This window comes from Anomaloglossus baeobatrachus, chromosome 7 (assembly GCF_048569485.1).
Source record: "Anomaloglossus baeobatrachus isolate aAnoBae1 chromosome 7, aAnoBae1.hap1, whole genome shotgun sequence".
In the NCBI taxonomy this organism is placed as follows: Eukaryota; Metazoa; Chordata; class Amphibia; order Anura; family Aromobatidae; genus Anomaloglossus; species Anomaloglossus baeobatrachus.
Genome location: NC_134359.1, coordinates 264,742,771 through 264,760,910, shown reverse-complemented (window position 1 = coordinate 264,760,910; position 18,140 = coordinate 264,742,771). Strand labels below are relative to the sequence as shown.

General features: G+C 50.2%; 1 long non-coding RNA gene across 1 annotated transcript in view; it reads right to left on the bottom strand.

The window, feature by feature from the left end:
• Positions 1–999: 999 nt before the first annotated feature.
• Positions 1,000–18,140, bottom strand: part of LOC142246175 (uncharacterized) — a 32,326-nt gene continuing 15,185 nt past the window's right edge. Inside the window, exon 3 of the long non-coding RNA XR_012724884.1 lies at positions 1,000–1,135. This is a non-coding gene — a long non-coding RNA (uncharacterized LOC142246175). The remainder of the gene's footprint in view (positions 1,136–18,140) is intronic.

The following is an 18,140-nucleotide window of genomic DNA, read 5'->3' as shown; positions in this document are numbered from 1 at the left end:
TGGGACAGAATTCTGTATCACTCTACGCGAATACAACCTGCTGAATCGCAACACTGCGCGATGTGCCATCATGATTCCTTGGTATTCCCAAAGTGAGAAGGTGGTCACGTGTCCGCATATATACGATTTTCATATTGTCACGTTCCTACTAGATGCGTTTTTCTTCTCTCTAGAAAAGTGAATTGAGAGAAGCTGGATGAGTAACACATTACTGCACGTATGCAAATCACTCGCACTGGGAATACCGAGGAATGATTATTGCTTCTATATAGTGCTGGGCAGTTGGCCTCATCTAATAGTATGGGCATCATCAATAGGCTGCAACCCAGACACTGTGCATTACACGTAGCTGTGTGACTGACAAGCTTTAGACCGGTTTCACACATTCGGCATTTTGCTGCTTTGCCAGATCCGTCACACTCCAGTACAGTGCAATACAGTACAATGGCATCGCGGCAAGGTCCGGTCACATGCTCCGGTCACATGACAGGATGTGACCGGAGCTTGTCGCGATGCTGTTGTTCTGTATCATACTGTACTGGAGTGTGACGGATCCGGCAAAGCGGCAAAATGCCGGATGTGTGAAACCGGTCTTATCTAGGTCTATATCAAATACTAGCAACCACCTCCTCCATTGATAGATTGTGAGTGGTTGTTTCATCAGTATTTTGCACCTGTGCTGCCCCCCTTTATCATGGGGGTCTGCTGCATCCTGCTAGTGCATTGGTAATTGGACCATATGTTAGTAATGGCGGTTTGTTTTTCTGTGATGTTTACTAAGCATCACACAATGTCATGATGTGGGAGTCTCAATGTTGTCCCAAGCCCTTTACAACAGAAGTCCTGTCTTTACGATACAGCATATTAGCAACTGCGACGGCAGGTTTGGTGGCCCCCAGGGAAAGGGCAGGATGAGCGCTGCAAGATCTCAAACCTCTTGAAATATATCGAGAAACAGCAGTTTCAATACTTAACTTAAAAGACCAAGCTCTGGCATCCAGATGAGCACCTCCACCATCGGCACATGCCAGTTGTAGTTGTTAGAGGTCTGGTTAGTGCAATTTTTTTGAAGAGCTCTCTTCTCTCTTTTGGGGGTTTCTGCTTTTCTTCACGGGGCAACACTGAAGATCTGACCCTGTGATACAATGTACAGTGTCAGTGTGCAGCTTGTATGACAGTGTAAATTTGGTGTCCTCTAAATAATAACACACAGCCATTAATGTCTGAACCTAAGGCAACAAAAGTGAGTACATCTCTAAGTGAAAATGGCTAAATTGTACCCAGAGTGTCAATATCTTGTGTGGCCACCATTATTTTCCAGCACTGCCTCATCTGTTGGACATGGAGATCACTAGAGCTTCAACGGAGCGGCTGGATCCTCTTCCATCCTCCATGACGACATCACAGAGCTGGTGGATGTTAGAGACCTTGCGCTCCTCCACCTTCCGCTTCAGGAGGCCCCAGAGATGCTCAATAGGGTTTATGTCTGGAGATGCTTGGCCACCTTTACCCTCAGTTTCTTTACCAAGACAGTGGTCATCTTGGAGGTGTGTTTGAGGTTGTTATGTTGGAATACGAAGGATCATGCTCTACTTCAGTATGTCACAAGATATGTCGGCATTCATGCTTCCCTTGAGCTCTGGCATCCAGATGCATGAAGAAAGTGGTATGGCCACTAAAAGGGGTAGGACTATGAAAAATTTCAGCTCTATACTCCATAGTCTCTCTGAAGAATTGAAAAAATTCACAGCACAGCCAGTAGCACTCATGCAGCCCCAAACCATGACCGTCCTCCATCATGCCTGACTGTAGGCAGGACACAATTGTCTTTGTCGTTCTCACATGCCTGACACCATCTGAACCATATAAGTTTATTTTGGTGTCATTAGACCAGAGGATATGGTCCCAATATTCATGTCCTTAGTCTACTTGTCTCCAGCAAACTGTTTGCAGACTTTCTTGTGCATAATTTTTAGACGAGGCTTCCTTCTAGGACAACAGTCATGTAGACTAATTGGATGCAGTGTACGGCTGGTTTCAGACATCCGTGTTTAATGAGGTACCAGTCACACGTGTGTCATACATGTGACATCCGTGTTTGCATACATATGACGCGTACCGGGTGCAACACGTGTCTCTGCAATGAAAAGATGTTCTATAGTTACCTGAATCCAGCGATGCTGTCTCCAGCTCTGCTGCCACTCATTATTTTCATTGATTATTCACTGCCCGTGGATCTGGAAGCCGGACGAAGCATCGCGGGGGCAACGACAGGTGAGTATACAGAAGTTTGTGCAGTGACATCTAGGGGATTATCTGAGTTTCCCTATGAACTCTCATGAACCCCTGGAAGTCACCATCGTGACACTCGCTGTAGTGCAGTTGTTGCAGGGGTATCATCAGGAGGTCATCAAAGTTCATTGAGAAATCCGATGACCTCCTGGACGTCCCTGCACACACAGTGCTGGCAGGATACTCACCTGTCACTAGCGATGCTGTCCCCAAGGTGCTGTTACCAGCGCTGTCCCCTTTGATGTTCCGGCTTTCAGCTGCTCACTGCAGTGAATAATCAATGAGAATAATGAGCGGGAGACAGCATCGCTGGATGCAGTTAAATATAGAAAATCTTTTATTTAAAAACCCGTGTTTTCTCCGGTCCGTGTCACACTGATGCCACACGGAGCACATCAGTGTACGGTCCGTGTGACACCCGTGCTGCCGGAGAAATAATGGGCACATCTCCGTCTGAAATAGCGGGGCCACACAGTCCATGTGAAAACATGACCGTGTGAGTGCACAATAGGGTAACATGGGTACGTGTGACATCCGTGTTAAAAACGGATGTCACACGTACCTAAAACACGGACGTCTGAAACCAGCCTGTGACGTATAGTCTGAGCACGGACACCAAATTTAACACACCTGAGACCTTGTAACACTAATGAGTCACATGACACTGGGGGAGGGAAATGGCTAATTGGGCACAATTTGGCCATTTTCACCTAGGAGTGTACTTTCGCTTCTTGCCAGCGGTTTAGATGTTAATGACTATGCGCTGAGTTATTTAGAGGGCACAGCAAATTTACACTGTTAGGCCATGTGCTCACGGGAGATCGTACCTGCAGACTTTTCTGCAGGTATTTCCGCAGGTTCACGCAGCAACTCCCCGGAATCCGCAGCTATCAATTGCTGCGTTATATCTGCGGAGTTGTTGCAGTAAACCTGCGGAAACAGTGCAGAATTCCCGCCCTGTATCTCCATAGTGGATGAGCGGGAATTCCGCATGAATAATTGACATGCCGTTACGTGCAGCTGCGAGGCATTTTCCGCAGCCGCAAATTTGGCAGCATTCATACAGCACTCCCCAAATCCCATAGGATAACATGGGGAGTGTCTGTATTTGCGTAAACCTGCAGATATATCTGGAAAATCTAGAAAATCCGCGGGTTTTCCGCGGAAAAATTCTCCCACAGGCATATGGTGTTATACAAGCTGCACTCTGACTACTTTAGGCCTTTGCCACACTTGCGTGACAAAACGAAACGTTTTTGTCACATACGTGTTAAAGGGGTAGTTTGGTCCCTGTGTGCCGTGTTTATGGCACATACATGTTCTCCATGTGTTATACGTAATAACACACGGAGAACGGAAAGCCCCGCCTTACCTGCATCATCGGGCGCGGTCTGTGGTGCTGAATGACAGCGTCCGGCCAAAGACACGCCCCGCTGACGCTGCTTCCGGCCCCCAGTGAGGAAGCGTTGTTCAGATTCACTGGGGGACAGATGCAGGTGACAGCCGCGGCAGAGACTACAGGTATGGTGGAGGTAGTATGTGTTTTTATTATTTTTACACTGACACGTGTGTTCCTCCGGCGCGTGTCACACGGGCCCGCATCCGCACTACATCTTTGTGGTACGAGTGCGGGCCGTGTGACACCCGTGCTGTCGGAGCAACACGGACAGGTCAGCGTTTTTAGAAAACAGACACACGTAAGTACGGAACGGACACACGTTCCTTTCCTGAATACTTACGTGTGTCCAAAACAATAACAATACATAGGACCACGTGGGCCCGTGTCTCCAGTACGTGAAAGAAAAGGCACACGTACCGGAGGCACGGATGTGTGTCGCAGGCCTTACATTGTATCAAGAAGTCAGATCTTCAGTGCTGTCCCATGAACAGATATGCTAAAATATCGACAAAAATATGAGGGGTGTACTCAGGGCCGTATTTACCATTAGGCATCCGTGGTCCCGTGCCTAGGGCGGCAGGATGCAGGGGGCGGCACCTTCTAGCAGTAAAAAAAAAAAATTATTTTTTTTTTTACACATTCATTAAATCCGCTGTATTTTCGGAGGGGGGAGGGGGGAGAGGCGCACCTTTATTTATTTGTTATTTGTATCCGCTTCAATTAAGACGTGAATGCAGACAAACTGCGGCGGACGGGCACAGAGAGCTGATTGACCCCGGAACTGCCGGCGCCTGCACTTCCGGGGTCACTGGCGCGCCAATCAGCTCCTTCCTCTGTGCTGCGTCCAATGCTGTGTGGATTTCACATGCAGAGCTCACAGCAGGACGCCGCGATGGAAGCCGGTGTCAGAAGAGGATACTCACGTGAGCCAGGAAGATGACGGCGGGCCCTGGAGCAGGTAAGTGCTCGCAGAGCTGAAGATTAATAAGGAGCGTGGGGGTGTCTCTAATGCAGACTGGAGATCTGCGTATGGGATGGGAGGAGAGAGGCTGATACTGGGGGAGACTTGGGGGAAGAGAAGCTGATACTGGGGGAGGCTGGGAGGAGAGAGTCTGATGCTGGGGGAGGCTGGGAGGGGGGAGACTGATGTTGCGGAAGGCTGGGATGGGGGGAGGCTGACGCTGGGGGAGGCTGGGAGGAGGGAGGCTGATGCTGAGGGAGGCTGATGCTGAGGGAGGCTGATGCTGAGGGAGGCTGATGCTGGGGGAGGCTGGGAGGAGAGAAGCTGATGCTGGGGGAGGCTGGGAGGAGAGAGGCTGATGATGGGGGAGGCTGGGAGGAGAGAGGCTGATGCTGGGGGAGGCTGGGAGGAGAGAGGCTGATGCTGGGGGAGGCTGGTGCTGGGGGAGGCTGATGCTGGGGGAGGCTGGGAGGAGGAAGGCTGATGCTGAGGGAGTCTGGGAGGGGGAGGCTGGGAGGAGAGAGGCTGATGCTGGTGAAGGCTGGGAGGAAAGAGGCTGATGCTGAGGGAGGCTGATGCTGGGAGAGGCTGATGCTTCGGGAGGCTCGGAGGAGAGAGGCTGATGCTAAGGGAGGCTGATGCTGGGGGAGGCTGGGAGGAGAGAGGCTGATGCTGGGGGAGGCTGGGAGGAGAGAGGCTGATGCTGGGAGAGGCTGGGAGGAGAGAGGCTGATGCTGGGGGAGACTGGGAGGAAAAAGGCTGATGCTGAGAGAGGCTGATGCTTCGGGAGGCTCGGAGGAGAGAGGCCGATGCTGAGGGAGGCTGATGCTGGGGGAGACTGGGAGGAGAGAGGCTGATGCTGGGGGAGGCTAGGAGAGGGGAGGCTGATGCTGGGGGAGGCTGGGAGGAGGGAGGCTGATGCTGAGGGAGGCTGATGCTGGGGGAGGCTGGGAGGAGAGAGGCTGATGCTGGGGGAGGCTAGGAGGGGGGAGGCTAGGAGGGGGGAGGCTGATGCTGGGGGAGGCTGATTCTGGGGGAGGCTGGGAGGAGGGAGGCTGATGCTGAGGGAGGCTGATGCTGGGGGAGGCTGGGAGGAGAGAGGCTGATGCTGGGGGAGGCTGGGAGGTGAGAGGCTGATGCTGAGGGAGGCTGATGCTGGGGGAGGCTGGGAGGAGAGAGGCTGATGCTGAGGGAGGCTGATGCTGGGGGAGGCTGGGAGGAGAGAGGGGGAGGCTGGGAGGAGAGAAGCTGATACTGGGGGAGGCTGATGCTGGGGGAGGCTGGGAGGAGTGAGGCTGATGCTGGGGGAGGCTGGGAGGAGAGAGGCTGGTGCTGGGGGAGGCTGGGAGGAGGGAGGCTGATGCTGGGGGAGGCTGGGAGGAGAGAGGCTGGTGCTGGGGGAGGCTGGGAGGAGGGAGGCTGATGCTGGGGGAGGCTGGGAGGAGGGAGGCTGATGCTGAGGGAGGCTGGGAGGGGGGAGGCTGGGAGGAGGGAGGCTGGGAGGAGAAAGGCTGATGCTGGGGGAGGCTGGGAGGGGGAGGCTGATGCTGGGGGAGGCTGGGAGGAGAGAGGCTGATGCTGGGGGAGGCTGGGAGAAGAGAGGCTGATGCTGGGGGAGGCTGATACTGGGAGAGGCTGTGAGGGGGGAGGCTGATGCTGGGGGAGGCTGATGCTGGAGGAGGCTGATGCTGGGGGGGCTGATGCTGGGGGAGGCTGGGAGGAGTGAGGCTGATGCTGGGGGAGGCTGGGAGAAGAGAGGCTGACGCTGGGGGGAGAGAGGTTGATGCTGGGGGGGCTGGGGGGAGAGAGGCTGATGCTGGGGGAGAGGCTGCTGGTGAAGGCGGGGGAGAGCGGCTGCTGCTGGGGGAATGGGAGAGAGGCGCCAATCCTAGAGACAGAGGACAAGGGTTGAGGGATAGTGCAATGACAAAATCGATGGGGGGGAGTGTAAGGACTCAGAATGAGGGGGGGCAGCATTGGGAGCACATTATGGAGAAGGGGCAGCATGTGTGGGCTCAGTATGGAGTGGAGCAATGTAGGGGAGTCAATATCAAGAGTGGGGTAGTGTGTGTGTGGGGGGGTGTCTCAGCATAAGCGTTAGTGTGGTGGTCTTAGTATGATGAATGGGGCAGCATGGAGGTGTCATTATGGAAAAGAGGAAGGCAGCATTAGGAGCTCATGGAGAGAGGCAGCACGCATGGGACATTGTGAGGAGGGAACAGCATGCATGGGAAACTGTGAGGAGGGAGCAGCATGCATGGGACACTGTGAGGAGGGAGAAGCATGCATGGGACACTGTGAGGACGGAGAAGCATGCATGGGACATTGTGAGGAGGGGGAAGCATGCATGGGACATTGTGAGGAGGGGGCAGCATGCATGGGACATTGTGAGGAGGGGGCAGCATGCATGGGACATTGTGAGGACGGAGAAGCATGCATGGGACATTGTGAGGAGGGGGAAGCACGCATGGGACATTGTGAGGAGGGGGCAGCACGCATGGGACATTGTGAGGAGGGGGCAGCACGCATGGGACATTGTGAGGAGGGGGCAGCACGCATGGGACTTTGGGAGGAGGGGCAACATGCATGGGACATTGTGAGGGGGGACAGCATGCATGGGACATTGTGAGGAGGGAGCAGCATGCATGGGACACTGTGAGGAGGGGGCAGCATGCATGGGACACTGTGAGGAGGGGGCAGCATGCATAGGACATTGTGAGGAGGGGGCAGCACGCATGGGACATTGTGAGGAGGGGGCAGCACGCATGGGACATTGTGAGGAGGGGGCAGCATGCATGGGACTTTGGGAGGAGGGGCAACATGCATGGGACATTGTGAGGGGGGACAGCATGCATGGGACATTGTGAGGAGGGAGCAGCATGCATGGGACATTGGGATGAGGGGGCAGAATGCATGGGACATTGTGAGGAGGGGGCAGCATGCATGGGACATTGTGAGGAGGGGGCAGCATGCATGGGACATTGTGAGGAGGGGGCAGCATGCATGGGACACTGTGAGGAAGGGGCAGCATGCATGGGACATTGGGAGGAGGGGGCAGCATGCATGGGACATTGTGAGGAGGGGGCAGCATGCATGGGACATTGTGAGGAGGGGGCAGCATGCATGGGACATTGTGAGGAGGGGGCAGCATGATGTGAGTTCAATGTGCAGATCATATTTCATAATTGAGGAAGGTGTGGTGGGTATAATTTATAAGGGAGGGCAGTGTGTAGTTTATTAGGGGCAGTGTGACAGTCACAGTATATAAGTGGGGACGGTGTGGTGGGAATATTTTATACTCATGCTATGTTTTGATGTGCCCGTGGTGATCCCCATTGGGGGGGGGTTAGTGCCCTTCGTTTCTCATTGATACTTTTTCAAGTGTTTTACAGAGTAGATCTGCCTTAAACAGATGTCGTGTGCGAAAACTCAGTGATACGTTGTCACTAAGGGGCGCAACCACTTAAAGTGCCTAGGGCAGCACGAAGGCAAAATACAGCCCTGGGTGTACTCACTTTTGTGATATAGTATATACACACACTCAGTAAGGTAATAGAAATTAGCACTTCCTCAAACGAAGGAAACTGTTTTCACTGCCACCTATTGGCGATAGATGCCCTATTAATCAAGGTCCATGTCGTTAACATGTCTTGCATTATGACTTAAGAGCCCCACATTACACATCAGATGGCTGTTGTCCAACCGATGCTTCAGACAATTTTTCATCCGGCAGCCATCTATCCCATACACAGGTTGTGCGCTCCTATCATCTTTCAAGAGAAAGTTGCCGAAAGACATCTCTGCCCACGGCTTATCGTCAGGAGAAAAAAATGCAATCGGGAGTCCAAAATCGTCGAATTCCTAATCGATATCTCCTCTGGCAATGGGCTGACCGGTCCACCCATACAACAATGTGTCAGCTGATACCCATTACAGTGTGAGCCAACAGGGTGTATGGCCAACATTAGTCTAATGTGTATGAGGGGGGGCTTTAGAATCGTAGTTTGTCTTTGGGAAGAGCGCTAAGAAGCACTGCCTGGCCTATAAAACTCCTTACACTAGTTGGTGGTAGATAAACCTTACCACATTAGGTCGTCAATCCTATACTACATGACTCAAGATATTTTACAGGAATATACTCTATATTGATTACTTATCAATGCACGATTGTTGGGGGGATACAACCACTGGAATTACCATGATCAAACGAAGATGTAGGCAACATCCCTTTATTGCTTATTCTTGTTGAGCGGTAGTACCATTCAAAGAGACATAAGAGAGCCACTATGCCTAGGGAAATAGTGGACTAGAGAGCCCTTTCCACGATGAACTATAGGGTACCCAAGGGTCGAATACACTGATCAGACTTCGATGATTCAGTGAGAACTAGTCTTCTAAGCAACTTCTACTAGAGCAGTGTTTCTCAACTCCAGTCCTCAAGACCCACCAACAGATCATGTTTTCAGGTTTTCCTCAATATTCGACAGGGAATAAAAGAGACATAAGAAAACCACCATGGCTGGGGAAATAATTGACTAGAGAGCCCTTTCACTTGGGTACCCAAGGGTCGAATACAATAATCAGACTCCGATGATTCAGTGAGAACTAGTCTTCTAAGTAGCTTCTACTAGAGCAGTGTTTCTCAACTCCAGTTCTCAAGACCCACCAGCAGATCATGTTTCCAGGTTTTTATCAATATTCGACAGGGAATAAGAGAGACATAAGAAAATTACCATGGCTGGGGAAATAATGGACTAGAGAACCCTTTCCCTGATGAACCATAGGGTACCCAAGGGTCGAATACAATAAGACTCCGATGATTCAGTGAGAACTAGTCTTTTAAGTAGCTTCTACTAGAGGAGTGTTTCTCAACTCCAGTCCTCAAGACCCACCAACAGATCATGTTTCCAGGTTTTCATCAATATTCGACGGGGAATAATTCCATCACCGGTGCAAAATTAAGGAAATCCTAAAAACCTGATTGAGGAAAACCTGAAAACATGATCTGTTGAGGACTGGAGTTGAGAAACACTGTCCCCACCATTCTCCAATATATGACTTCATATGAGGTCAAAAGAAATTCTGATAAACCGATACCTTTAGTTTTATGCAATTAACTAATTTTACTTACTGTCTATCACCAGATTAGGTAATACGTTTCCCCCAATCCTTTGTAAAACCACTCTAAAATGACAACCATAGACCCTTTGTGCTTCCCGTGCACCGCAATGGACATCTTGATCAGTTGTGATCCTAAGTTGGTTTCTTCTAGCTTGTGTTTGTTTCTCATTGGATATAACATTGACCGGTATTTACGGTAGGTTTTTTCTATGATGTTTCATAAATCATCTCTGTTGTCTCCGTATTGACTGCTCTTCAATGTTTTATTTTTTACTTCTCTCTGTGGGTTTTTGCTGTCTTATGCCATTTTCAAGGTAACTTTGAACCTCTTCAGACCTATGGCTCGGAAGGACAGCGAAAGGAGGGAACGAGTATCAGCATTCGCGGCACACAAAACATTATCAACATGGTGGAAAATGAGGACACGGCTTCATTGAGCCACGGGAATTGAAATCCTAAATTGTTAGGCTTCTAAAGATTGTTATGCAGCTCAGTGCGGCAGAGAGGACATTGGGTAAAGTTGAGTAAGGTCATTACCTACGGTTTTCAGGAACGCGGAGCAGAAATACAGGGAATTGTCACTGGTGACTTCATTCTAGTTGTCACAAGAATATAGGGTTTGGTAAGATTATTTCTCGGACTGCAACGTTAGATCTTCTCTTCTTTGGAATTCTATGTTGTACGGTGTAAGATTACACAAGATAATGGAATATTAAAATCTAAGTATCTGATAAGATCTCCAAAAATGAGCCATGTACAAGATAGAATTGCTTAAAAAGTTGCAAACAAAATTTGTATTGATTCGGGCCTGTTCATATGTAGAGATGAGCGGACCTGTGGACGTTCGGTTTGGCTGGTTTAGCCAGACTTTATAATCTCCTGCTAATAAAACGTTATCTAATTAGAGGACTAGGTTTCATGTGCAAACTAGTCCAGATAATCTCTGTAATCCCGCCCCCACCACTGATTGGCAGCATGCTGACAATGTACACAGGAAGCTGCCAATCAGTGCTGTGGGTGGATTTATACACAGACCATAGGTCTTCGCTTTGCTAAATCTATGGCAGAGAAAACAGGGATTCTTTGAAAACTGCACCAAACAGCCCAAAAAGTGATGCATCACTGGAAATAGCTTCTCTGCCTTTACATGCTGATCTCGGATTACATAGCAAAAACCTACTGACAGATTCACTTTAATCATGCAGTACTTTGTCTGGGTGTCCACCTCCAAAAAATGTATATTCTGGAAAATGGTGCACAACACGGTGATTCCATATGCGCCATTATAATCAATGGCCCCGTCGGTGCATATGTCCGAAACCCATTTTGTGGGGAGTTTGGAAGGAAACCCCAAAAGGACCACAACGGAGATCAGAACATAATATGAAAGGGACCTAAGGGTACTAGAGACATAAAAAACATAGCACATTGCCGTTAACCTGATACTTAAAACTATCCCCAATGTGAAGGGTGACTAAGGCACACAGGAGAACCTATGCTGGCCCTAAGACTGGACCTTTGCGCTCTAACGCACCCCGGAGGTACCCTTGAAGGTAGGGAGGTCCGGGCTGCAAATCTGGCCCAGTCTCCTGCTGGGCCCTAACCTACCGTATTTTTCGGACTATAAGACGCACCGGACTATAAGACGCACCCTGGTTTTAGAGGAGGAAAATGGGAAAATAAAACTTTAAGCAAAAAATGTGGTCATGACACACTGTTATAGGGCGAGGATCTGCTGCTGAAACTGTTATGGGGTAATGTCCCCAAATTCTCTACTAAGGTACCCCATCCTGGTAATGATCCTCCTGCCTTGTATATGATCCTGCTATAAACCCCCATCCAGCGTGTTCACATGCCCCCCCCCCATCCAGCGTGTTCACATGCCCCCCCCCCCATCCAGCCTGTTCACATGCCCCCCCCCCATCCAGCCTGTTCACATGCCCCCCCCCCCATCCAGCCTGTTCACATGCCCCCCCCCCCATCCAGCCTGTTCACATGCTCCCCCCCCCATCCAGCCTGTTCACATGCCCCCCCCCATCCAGCCTGTTCACATGCCCCCCCCCATCCAGCCTGTTCACATGCCCCCCCCCCCCCATCCAGCCTGTTCACATGCCCCCCCCCCATCCAGCCTGTTCACATGCTCCCCCCCCCATCCAGCCTGTTCACATGCCCCCCCCCCATCCAGCCTGTTCACATGCCCCCCCCCCCCCATCCAGCCTGTTCACATGCCCCCCCCCCCATCCAGCCTGTTCACATGCCCCCCCCCCATCCAGCCTGTTCACATGCCCCCCCCCCATCCAGCCTGTTCACATGCCCCCCCCCCCCCCCATCCAGCCTGTTCACATGCCCCCCCCCCATCCAGCCTGTTCACATGCCCCCCCCCCATCCAGCCTGTTCACATGCCCCCCCCCCATCCAGCCTGTTCACATGCCCCCCCCCCATCCAGCCTGTTCACATGCCCCCCCCCCCATCCAGCCTGTTCACATGCCCCCCCCCATCCAACCTGTTCACATGCCCCCCCCCCATCCAACCTGTTCACATGCCCCCCCCCCCATCCAGCCTGTTCACATGCCCCCCCCCCATCCAGCCTGTTCACATGCCCCCCCCCATCCAGCCTGTTCACATGCCCCCCCCCATCCAGCCTGTTCACATGCCCCCCCCCCATCCAGCCTGTTCACATGCCCCCCCCCCATCCAGCCTGTTCACATGCCCCCCCCCCATCCAGCCTGTTCACATGCCCCCCCCCCCCATCCAGCCTGTTCACATGCCCCCCCCCCCCCATCCAGCCTGTTCACATGCCCCCCCCATCCAGCCTGTTCACATGCCCCCCCCATCCAGCCTGTTCACATGCCCCCCCCATCCAGCCTGTTCACATGCCCCCCCCATCCAGCCTGTTCACATGCCCCCCCCCATCCAGCTCATATACTCCCATCCTGCTATATGCCCCCATCGTGCTCATATACCATCCTGGTATATGGCCTGTATCCTATAGCACAGAGAAAAAAATAAACGTTTATACTCACCTTTTCCTCACTCCCTGCAGCCGATCATCTTCCTCTCTGCGCCGCTGACCTGTGTGTGTGGAGCCGTTCCCCTGCAGCACGCGATGTCTTCCTGTCTGTGCCGATCAGCTGACCGGCACAGACAGGAAAACATCGCGTGCAGCAGGGGGACGGCTCCACACACGGGGACGGGTGAGTGTACTGATTCACTGCACCCCGCGCTGGTAATGACGCGCGGGGGGCAGTGAATACAGCCGCACATGATCACTCCAGGCTGTAATTGCCAGAGGTGATCATGCGGCCGGCTCTTTACTATGCGCGCGTCCCCGCTCATCCTCCCGCCCACCTGTCAGTGCCGGCTTCAGCGCTGAGAGATGGGCGGGAGGATGTAATGGGCGGGCCCACGTGGTCACGAGCAGGCGCTGCTGCTGCCTGCTCGTGCCCCCGATGACCTGCAGCACCCTCATTCCCAGCCGCAGCCCTATAGTCAGACCATAAGACGCACCCCCAACTTTCCCCCAACATTTGGGGGGAAAAAAGTGCGTCTTATGGTCCGAAAAATACGGTAATACTCCCGCACCCCTAACTTCGGGGTGGGCAGGACACAAAGTAATGAACCTCCCACATGAGAAAGACCAGGGGGTAAAACTGCAACTCACACACACACTGCAAATATCCACAGAGGGGAGACAAATAGACACCAGAGGGGATACACCAAAGGGGAGGGAGAAAGCCACACCAAGGAACTTTCTTGCTGCACAGACAACAAATCGCTGTTCATCAAATGGAAGTTTGCCACAGATGCCGGGATATCACAACAGCTACGCACAAACTATCTTCAGCAGTCTCCTACTAGTCCCCAGCCTTAAATAGGAGGAGACCAGCTTTGGAATGCAATCAGCAACCTGGTTCTCAGAAGAGCAACACATTGCTCCGAAAAGGATTAACTCCTGCATGGCTTGGAGCAGTAAAACAACTCAGCCGACGTCCAGCCGAGGTAAGTACTTAAGAGAGACCAGGTTGCCTGTCGGACTCTGCAATGTGAACAGAGTCTGACGTCTTAGTAGTAATCTGCGTGTGCGGATCCGGACAGGGCATGACACCCACACGCTTCTATCTCTTTCATAACTGCAATCCAAAAGGACTTTACTGTACAAGGGAATAAGGGGTAGAGACTTCTTCAAAAAGGTTGTTTACTCTCTATATGGTTGAGACAACTCCACAAATTTGTCAGTTTCACATTTTTTCTTTGAATTAGTGTTATTTTTTGGGTTCAAATTGTGGTGTTATATTTTCTCATGTTATGTTTCCATAGGCCGTTTACCTTCTCTATGGCTCAATGTGGCCTTAAGTGAACAATCAAGGATGCAGGTGATAGTCACTATGGCTTGGATGGAAGTCGTCTTCTTAAATTTTCCGTGTCCACACTCCTCTCCGGTTCAGATGGACTCCATTGTTTAAGATTCCTCTCTACACGATGGCTAGATGGATGAATATTTTATCTTTCCGCTATTATTCCTTTTCATTATTAACACATATAGGAAATGGATTTCAAACCAAAGACTTTTAGCGAAAGATTCTTCCGTGAACGATGAAGTGATGGACTAAAATCCTTAAATTCTAGGAATTCCATACCATTATATGGACCGTATGACTGCTATACTGAAGAAGCCTTATTTAATGGACCAGGACTAAAAATTATTCCTATATCTTTCCGAGAAAGGAGAGATCCTCCATCCTTGGCTCCTGTTCTATGGACTCGCTTGTGACCTCATCATATATCGTGATGGGTTTATAGACTATCTGTGCTTTAATCATCGATCACTAATGCCCTTCATTCAATTGAGCATCGTGTTTCCCAGGCGCGAATCGGATACCAACTATAATGGAAGTCAATGGGAAACTCCGCTGCTCGATGGAGTAATGAGCACGGTCGGTCATCCCTAGACGACGTCCTCTCTCTCACCATGCTCGGTGCGCACCGGCCGCCTCACCACATGGGGTTGAGTATCATGTTGCGGGGATTGTGTCGATTTGCCACCCAGCCTAATTGTTTTATATAAATAGTACCCATTAGGCGCCGCTCACATCAGCGGTATTTTGCCGCAGGGCCTGATCCACTACAAATGCGTTTCAGCTCAATTCACCTCCAATGGAATTGCGGCAAGATGCGACCATATGCGGCTGCGTGATGCACGCAACTGCATGTGACCACATCCCGCCGCGACTCGATTGGAGGTGAATGGAGCTGGAATGCATTTGTACCGGATCCGGCCCTGCGGCAAAATACCGCTAATGTGAGCGGCGCCACAACTCCTGATGAAGTCGGCAGTGGTGAAACGTGCGTCAAAGTGCCCTGTGCCCGTCTTTGCTCCCTCTGACTTCATTTAACCTCAACATGTCTCAAGATATTTACCAACACAGTTTACATCTCTGCTTGCTTTTTGTAAGTTAATGAATGTCGCCCCTTTTGTTACCTGAATACTGAGCTGAAACATACCGTGCTTAAAGGGAATCTGTCATTAGGTTTTTGCTCCCCCATCTGAGAGCAGCATAATGTATAGGGTGGGCCATAAGTATGGATACACCCTGATAAAAAAAAAAGTAAAGTTGAATTCAAAATGGTGGCTTTGCAGATGGCAGACATGGGTGTCATCTGGCCTCAAATGTTTTGCCCCTCCCATGCATTTTATCAGGGTGTATCGATACTTATGGCCCACCCAGGGTGTATCCATACTTATGGCCCACCCTGTAAAGGCAGAGACCCTGATTCCAGCGATGTGTCACTGAGCTGTTTGCTGTCATTTTGATAAAGTCAATGTTTTCTCTGCTGCAGATCTAGCAGTTATACAGAGCTCATTTATATGCTGGACTACCTGCAGCACGCCAAGTAGTCCTGTAATGATAATCTACTGCTGATTCATCAGTAATTTCATCAAAACTGCACTAAGCAGCCCAGTAAGTGACACATCGCTGGAATCAGCGTCTCTTTTCCTTCATCATGCTGCTCTCAGATTAGGTGACAAAAACCTGGTGACAGATTCCCTTTAAATATTTACTACATTTGGTTAATTTTTTCCATATTATTGTTTTTCACTATATAACAGTTCACATTCAGCTCAGTCTCGCACTATGATATATTTATGTGATCTTATTCATTCTATATAGGAATAAAGTCCTAGGGGCTCCTACCGCTAGATAGAATATAATGGATAACTCCATAAGCTTCAATGTGCTTAATCCTCTTCTCCTTTGTGCTGTTGTACTATTCCTACTAATAAAATTCTGCATTATTATAATTTATTGCTTCTTCATTTTTTCCCCTTTAATTACCCTATCACATTGGGTTATGAGGGAAACTTTTTTGGTTTATAGACTATACATTAGGACCTTGTTACTCTGGTGGAGAAGCTTTTGTAGGTTTATTAGTACTAAACCTGTGCACCAGGCAGGAGCTTCATGATATGAGTTTCCATGACCGAGCATGCAGCCTTACATCACCAAGCACATTGCCGAGCATCAGATGGAGCGGTGTAGAGCACTGGACTGTGGAGCAGCAGATCGGTGTTTAGTGGAGAGACTAATCACACTTCTCTATGGACGAGTCTGGGTTTGGTGATTGCCAGGAGAACGTTCCCCGCCTGACTACATTGATCCAGTTGTACAGTTTGATAGATGAGGGATATCGATATGAGCTTAATTTTCATAGGTCAGCCTTGGACTATTAGTGCCAGTGAAGGGGAATCTTAAATGAAAACACTTCACAATGTGCAGTACGTGCAGTCTGATCTGTGGAGGGCATGCTACAGAGAACGTGAAGCACAGCAGCATGATATGTAGGTTTACTGGAAATTATTCAATATAACTTGTATTTTATTCTTTGAAATCTTCTGTTTGTAGAATGAGTCCAGTGGGCGGCCCACCTAGTGACGAGTCCAGTGGGCGGCCCACCTAGTGACGAGTCCAGTGGGCGGCCCACCTAGTGACGAGTCCAGTGGGCGGCCCACCTAGTGACGAGTCCAGTGGGCGGCCCACCTAGTGACGAGTCCAGTGGGCGGCACACCTAGTGACGAGTCCAGTGGGCGGCCCACCTAGTGACGAGTCCAGTGGGCGGCCCACCTAGTGACGAGTCCAGTGGGCGGCCCACCTAGTGACGAGTCCAGTGGGCGGCCCACCTAGTGACGAGTCCAGTGGGCGGCCCACCTAGTGACGAGTCCAGTGGGCGGCCCACCTAGTGACGAGTCCAACTAGTGACGAGTCCAGTGGGCGGCCCACATAGTGACGAGTCCAACTAGTGACGAGTCCAGTGGGCAGTCCAACTAGGGATGAGTCCAGTGGGCAGTCCAACTAGTGATTGACAGCTTTATCTGCATGCAAAGGGAAAACTGTCAATCACTGAATAGGACCACCCACTGGACTCATGTATACAAACACTGGGAACTTCAATGATAAAATGAAAGGTTTACAGAAACGTTTCAGACAAAAATGTCCATCAATCTGATCTGCTCCTCCTGCTCTATTATATCCTGCCTGCAGATCACATACACGATTCAACATGACAGGTTCTCTTTTATGCTTCAGCTTGAACAATAATGGCTTCCATTTTTGTCGGAACAGTTTTGGGATGGTCCTTTTATTTTCCAAAATGACTTTGCCCAGTGCTCAAGGTCCATAAGATATGGTTGGGGGAGGTTGATGTGGAAGCACCTAGACCTCATCCTATCCTACATCTTTAGGATAAGCCAGAACAAGGTTTGCAAGCCCGGCGCTCCCCACCCACATCAGTGTCTGACCCCATCTGGCCAAAAATTCCCCAAATCTTGTAGAAAATCTCCGTAGCAGAGTGCATCCTGCTATATGTGCAAAGGAACCATCTCAATATTAAAGGGGTATTCCCATCTCCAAGATCCTATCCCAATACATAGTAGGTGTATTAATAATAATATTAGCAAATGCCTCCAATTAGAAATGTAGTATAATTCTCCTGATATAGCCGTGTCGCTTACCTCATTTGCAGGGCATTGCAAATTAGGTATCCATAGTTACAACCATAAGCAACTGTCACTATAGGAGTGGTTGTAACTATGAATACCTGAGCTGCAATGCCCTGCACATGAGGTAAGACAAATAGCTATATCAGGAGAACTATAGTACATTTCTATTTGGAGGTATTTGCTATTATTACCCCTAATACATATTGGGATAGGATCTTGGAGATAGGAATAATCCTTTAATGTCTATGGATTTACAATGGGAAAGTCATAAAAGCTTCTGTATAAGGTGGAGGTGTTTAGGAAATTAAATCAGGGGCCCAACCAGGGACAGTTAATGATGAAGGGTGAATGGTGATGATTTACATATGGTA